The sequence below is a fragment of the Mirounga leonina genome, unplaced genomic scaffold (genome assembly GCF_011800145.1).
Source record: "Mirounga leonina isolate KUSES-001 unplaced genomic scaffold, KU_Mleo_1.0 Mir_53, whole genome shotgun sequence".
Classification (NCBI taxonomy): domain Eukaryota; kingdom Metazoa; phylum Chordata; class Mammalia; order Carnivora; family Phocidae; genus Mirounga; species Mirounga leonina.
In genome coordinates, this window is record NW_023270807.1 from 100,477,951 (window position 1) to 100,483,717 (window position 5,767).

Genomic DNA, 5,767 nt, shown 5'->3' on the forward strand with positions numbered 1-5,767 from the left:
GCTCTTTGGCAACCCTCCAGTGACAAGTCCAAGTGCTTAATCTCGCTCTCCGGCTCTCCCCCTCCTCCTCCCCACCTTGCTCGCCCGGGGGCCGCGGGGAGGAGGGACCGAAGATCCGCTTCTCTCGGCGGCCCGGCCGGCATCTCGGCGCTGGGAGGGGCGGGCCCGGGCGCGGCCGAGACGGGGAGCGCGGCCGAGCGGCGGGGCCGAGCCGAGGAAGAGGAAGTCCGAGCCCGAGCGGCGGCGCAGGGCGCTCGGCGGGCGCGGGAGCCGGAGCCGGAGCCCGCGCAGCGCAGCCGCACCTTCCCCGCCGACCTGCGAGCGCGGCCGCCGGGCGCGGGAGCCGCCCCTCTCCGGGTAAGCGCCCGCTTCGCCCGACACCCGGGGTCCTTTTCCAGGGATGGGACCGCTCGCCAGGAGCCCCGGGGAACGGGAAGGGGACCCAGGGACCCTCGGCCTGGCACCCCAATCCGCAGGTGGCGCCGGGCGGAGCGGGGTGCCCCGGGCCCCCTCTCCCCGGCGCGCTCCCTCCGGGGTGGGGGCAGACGGTGTTCCCGGAGCGCGCCCCCGCCGCCGGGACCTGGGGCCCGCCGCTGCCCGCCGCCGCCTGGAGGGGGCGACGCGCCGCCGCCCGGGCTCGGGGGACTCCCGGTCCCCGAGTCCCGGCCCCAGCCGCGGCGCAGCCTCGATCTGCCGGCCCCGCTCTCCCGCCCCTCCGCCCGCTCCGAGAAGGGCTTTCTGCGGGCACCCAGGAGTGTTACAAACCCCAACCCCACAACTCAAACAGGACCGTCCGAAAACGGGACGCGATGGCCGGACACCCGAGGTTAACTCCCCAACACCGGTCCTGGCGCCTGGCCTCCCAGGACCCGCGAACCGCGGTGGGAGTCGGAGGACAGGGCGCTGCGTTTGGCTTGGGGGACCCCTGCCTTTGTAGGAACTAGCCTTGGGGTCCCGGCTCTGCAAATATGCTCCCTGGGGGTGGGGGGCGGGGGTTGAGGTAGCTCATCCCATCCGTCACGGGGGTAAATGGTAGCACCTGGTCCGCTGGGACGTTGCCGACCTCCTGGCCTCGGAGGACGGCCGGGGTCTGCGCGGGATGCCCCAAGCCCAGCCCCGCTTGTGTCCTCCGTTGAGAGTCTGGTTCCTAAACCAGAAGCCTAAGGAGGGTCTAATGGGAGAAGTTAAGCTGTTACATTTCTTTCGGTTCCTTGGAAACAATGAGGTGGGTGACTTTTCAAGTGCGCCTTGGAGTCTTGTTTGTAGAGCCGGTGTTGTATTAAGTTCTGGTCCTTAACGCTCCGTTTGTACCACCCTCAGGTGGCCCCGGCTACTGCACAGATTTTTGAAATCGTTGAGTGGGAGCCCCGGGGAAGGCTGTTTCCAGCCGGCATCTATGTGGAGCTCCGGCGGAGAGCTGGTGTGGGGGGTTGCCGACCGGTGGATACCGAACTACCTCGTGTTTCGTATTTAAACCAGGAGGAGTCCAGAATGTTGACTCTAGGTCAAATTGGTCATCTCCCAGAATTCCAGGCCTAGAAGGTCGTGTAAATGCTATGAAAATAGTTATCAGGTGTTAAAATCAGCTTCTTCTGGCTTCTCGGTTTCTGTAGTTGACTGACTTTTAAAGAATTTATAGGCTTTGGACTTTGATTAGACGCTATTAAAACATTCCCAAGCCCGTCGTGTCCGGGAATAAGAAAACTCTATTCTAACTTGAGACCTGAGCAGGCGAGTCCCTCCGGTGCCCTTGGCTTCCCGATTATAAAGCGATGTACAGGAACCAGGTAGTTTCTAAAGCTTCGTGCTCACTCCCCCTGCCCCAAACCTCTGGTGATACTGATTTGGGCTACAATATTCAAGACTTACATAGAAAAGTGATGGTTTGACATATGATCCTTTAGTGTCTTTGAGTCTGGATCCCTAATTCTTCACTTTCCTTTTTGTCCGATTTGAGGCCCCTGTCAGGCCCCCAAATCACCCGAAGAAATGTTGTCCCATCTTGCTGACTTCATACCGCGTAGGCCACCCATAGCCATCACTGCCTGACCTTTCCCTTCCGTCCTGCATCCGCTCCCTGAAGCTTGCTTTTGAGGGGCAAAGTGAGAAAATTATCTGGCAGTCGGGTCCGTGACCTAATCATGCTTTCCTTGATCTGTTTCCCTGCTCATCTCCATCTTCACCATGGGCACCAGTTCTTCCGGTGACTTGAATATGGATGATGCTACCAGATACAAGCTTAAATATTTCCATGGGACACTCAGTCTGTGCTCTGGACAGGTTAAGCAATCACTTTTAAACAAATCAATAGAAACCAGCAGTGTAATTTTTCTATTTATTTATTTATTTATTTATTTATTTATTTATTTATTTGAGAGCGAGCGAGAGAGAAACAGCATGAGAGAGGAGAGGGTCAGAGGGAGAAGCAGGCTCCCCGCTGAGCCGGGAGCCCGATGTGGGACTCGATCCCAGGACCCTGGGATCATGACCTGAGCCGAAGGCAGTCGCTTAACCAACTGAGCCACCCAGGCGCCCACAGTGTAATTTTTCAAAACCAAGAATAACCCGTACTATTTTGTTCTCCTTTGAGGATATGATTTTTGAGTGATTTAATTAGGATTTAATGGTTCGTAATCTGACATATACATATGGGGAATGCTTGAGTAGCACTGAATCTTTTGAGCTCTTAGTAAACTAAAAGCAATTCCTGGATCTATGCTCCGATTCTTTTTTTTTTTTTTTTTTTTTTTAGATTTTATTTATTTATTTGACAGAGAGCACAAGTAGGCAGAGTGGCAGGCAGAAGGAGAGGGAGAAGCAGGCTCCCCGCTGAGCAGAGAGCCCAACTCAGGGCTCCATCCCAGGACCCTGGGATCATGACCTGAGCCAAAGGCAGATGCTTAACCGACTGAGCCACCCAGGTGCCCCTATGCTCTGATTCTTATTGGCTGCAATCCACTTTTTGCAGGCTTCTCCCTCCTGTTTTCATTGCTAGTGGTTGGTCTTTCAAACAATTATCACCTTTTAATCCTCCTGCAGGGATGTTTAGATGCATGGAATATTAAAGCTAGAACGCCTGGATGATCTTGGTCAGCCCCTACATCTTAAAGATTTGGTAAAGCATGAGTTGGGAAGAACCAAGTGCTCTGGAATTAACTGACCCGTGAATGAAATTTGCCTCCCTGCAGCTCATTACCACTGAGACCTTGACCCCTCTAAGGAAATTATTTAGATGTAGATTATTTTACAATCAGGAAAATGTAACAATTATAGGTGGTCACTCTCTCTGAATTATCTCACCTTGACTCATTTCTTCCTCTGTAAATTTAGGAAATAATGACTCTTCCCTGTGGAGTCATGCTGAGCGTTGATGATTATTAATGAGACGATCCATTGTAAGTGTTTGCCACACTGTATGCTTTAAAGGTGATTGTTGTTGATAAACCAAGTCCCAGAAGTGAGTGTTTTTGCTGGAGGTTACAAAGCTCTCTACTAGCAGAATTGTGATTTAACCCAGGTTCACTTGTCTTTACCCCAGTCGGTACTATCTAGAAATGATGGTGGCATAGGGACATATGTTTTATTAATTAATCATTCTTTCAGAAAAAAAAAATCACTTGTCTCTTTCGACTTAGGAAAAACATGGTTCCTAAAGCAAAATGGTCATGTATTCAGCAGGGATGGAAATGGGAACATTTTCTAGACAAAGACTGTACGCAGCCGAGTACTTGGGGGTGGCAGGCATCTCAACTACTAATGTTTCATCACAGCCTGCATCAATCTTAATAAAATGAAAAGCTGACCCCAAAGACCCCAAAGAGCCATGGGTGTCTGTGCCAAGTAGAACTTACGAATATAGAGCCAGCTTTCAAGTAATTAAGAGACGACTCCACGTTCAGCTTTATATTGCTCACGCTGATGAAAAGCAACAAATGTTGTAGCAAAGATAATAGAAGTGTGGGCTGATCCTCCTAGTGAGAAGGCCCAGGTTTGTTTGTAGGATAACAGGGCCACAGGTTACCCAGATGCTACAGAACAACTTCTCGTATGCCTGGGTGATTCCTCTCCCAGTGATCAGGAGTTGACCGTATATCTAGAATAGTTTTCATGTTTGAGTCATGCTTTGCTATCTTTTCAATCTGTATACACAAGGTTACCCCCCCCCAAAAAAACACGTTTTTTTCTGGTGAGATAGAAGCCAAGTAAAAATTTCCAAGCCTAAACATCTTCTTTTGGTAAATACTGAATTACTGTTTGATGGAAAGCTAAAGTATGTTACATCCGTGGATCCAAAAACCCATAACCTTCTTCTTCCTTCCCCCATCCCATACAATCCTGGAGAAAAAGTCGACTTGAAGCATGTGAGGCTGTTTTGAAAAAGATTCCAGCTACACCCGCTTGATGTACTAACCCGATGGGAGGAGAGTCGGGGTTTTCACGGGTCTTTAATTAAGAAGGTTGCTCGGCGGGAAGCCTGCTTCTCCCTCCCCCACTGCCCCCGCTTGTGTTCCCTCTCTCGCTGTGTCTCTCTCTGTCAAATAAATAAATAAAATCTTTTTTAAAAAAAGAAGGTTGTTTTGGTAAGCTTTAATAACCAGGCTGCTGTGGGGCCTGCAGAAGCCACTTGCCACTAGCACGAGGGAAGGTAAAACCATTATAGCAGTTGGCCAAAAGCCAGCAAGCCCTAGAGTGTAAGGAGGACATCTTAAAATATCAAAGACAAAGTTGAAATGGGTGTGAGTCTAACAATCGGCTAAAAATTTAGAATTCTCCTAAGAGGAATTCCTAAAGCAATAAATTATCATACGATTGAACTGGCTTTCATTTCTGAGGTGGTACATAGATCTAGTTCTCTACGTGCCTAGTCACACTAGGCACTAACTCAGATGAGCTGTGTCAGAATAGAGACAGAGGAGGACAGTAAGAAGTTCTAGATGGTAAGCCTTTTCCCATAAAGAGCCAGATAGTAAGCATTTTTCTGGTACCTGGATGCCTCTGCCATATATTCTTTGTGGGGGGGAGGGGAGTGCTGTTTGTTTACAGTCCTTTTAAAATATTAAAACTGATCTTTCCTCGACTGCCACGTAAGACAGGCTGCAGGCTGGCCGTGACCTGTAGCCATAGTTTGTCACCTCTGTCCTAAATGAAATAGGCTATGTTTGTGGTATCCTTCAGTATTTTTGCAGAAACCCAAAATAACCAATAGGCTCTATTTAAGCCGGCTCAGTGGAAATGGACTTACAATCAAATCTCCTTTGTCATTCCTTTTTCCAGTTGTTCTCTATTTTCTCTTTAAGATTTAATGGTTCGTAATCTGACATATACATATGGGGAATGCTTGAGTAGCACTGAATCTTTTGAGCTCTTAGTAAACTAAGATTTCTTAGTTTACTTAGTTTACTTACTTTACTAAGATTTCTTAGTTTACTTAGTTCCCATATTTCCCCACATGCCTCCGCTAAGATTTCTTAGTTTACTAAGATTTGGGTGACATGATGGAAGTTCACTTCACCCAAAGGACCAAGTAGGTCCTTTCTGATAATGAAAGTAGGTCCTTCTGCAGCTGGATGATTCCTTTTGGCAGGTATCTGCAGGGATGTGTGAATCTTTAATGCACATAAATGCCTTTCTAGGGACAATGAAGGCATTAGCTGGAGCTTCTGTCCTTCTGTTTTCTAGAGTTAATTTAACATAAATACTCCTTCTCTCCTCTGTCTCCCAAGGGGCTGATCATTGTTCTGACCAAGTAGGTCCTTTCTGATAATGA

At 49.3% G+C, this 5,767-nt stretch overlaps 1 protein-coding gene across 1 annotated transcript in view; it reads left to right on the top strand.

Moving 5' to 3' along the window:
• The first annotated feature begins 223 nt into the window (after positions 1-223).
• Positions 224-5,767, top strand: part of PLEKHG1 (pleckstrin homology and RhoGEF domain containing G1) — a 223,273-nt gene continuing 217,729 nt past the window's right edge. Inside the window, exon 1 of the mRNA XM_034991003.1 lies at positions 224-357. The gene's annotated coding sequence lies outside the window, so the exon portion shown is untranslated. The remainder of the gene's footprint in view (positions 358-5,767) is intronic.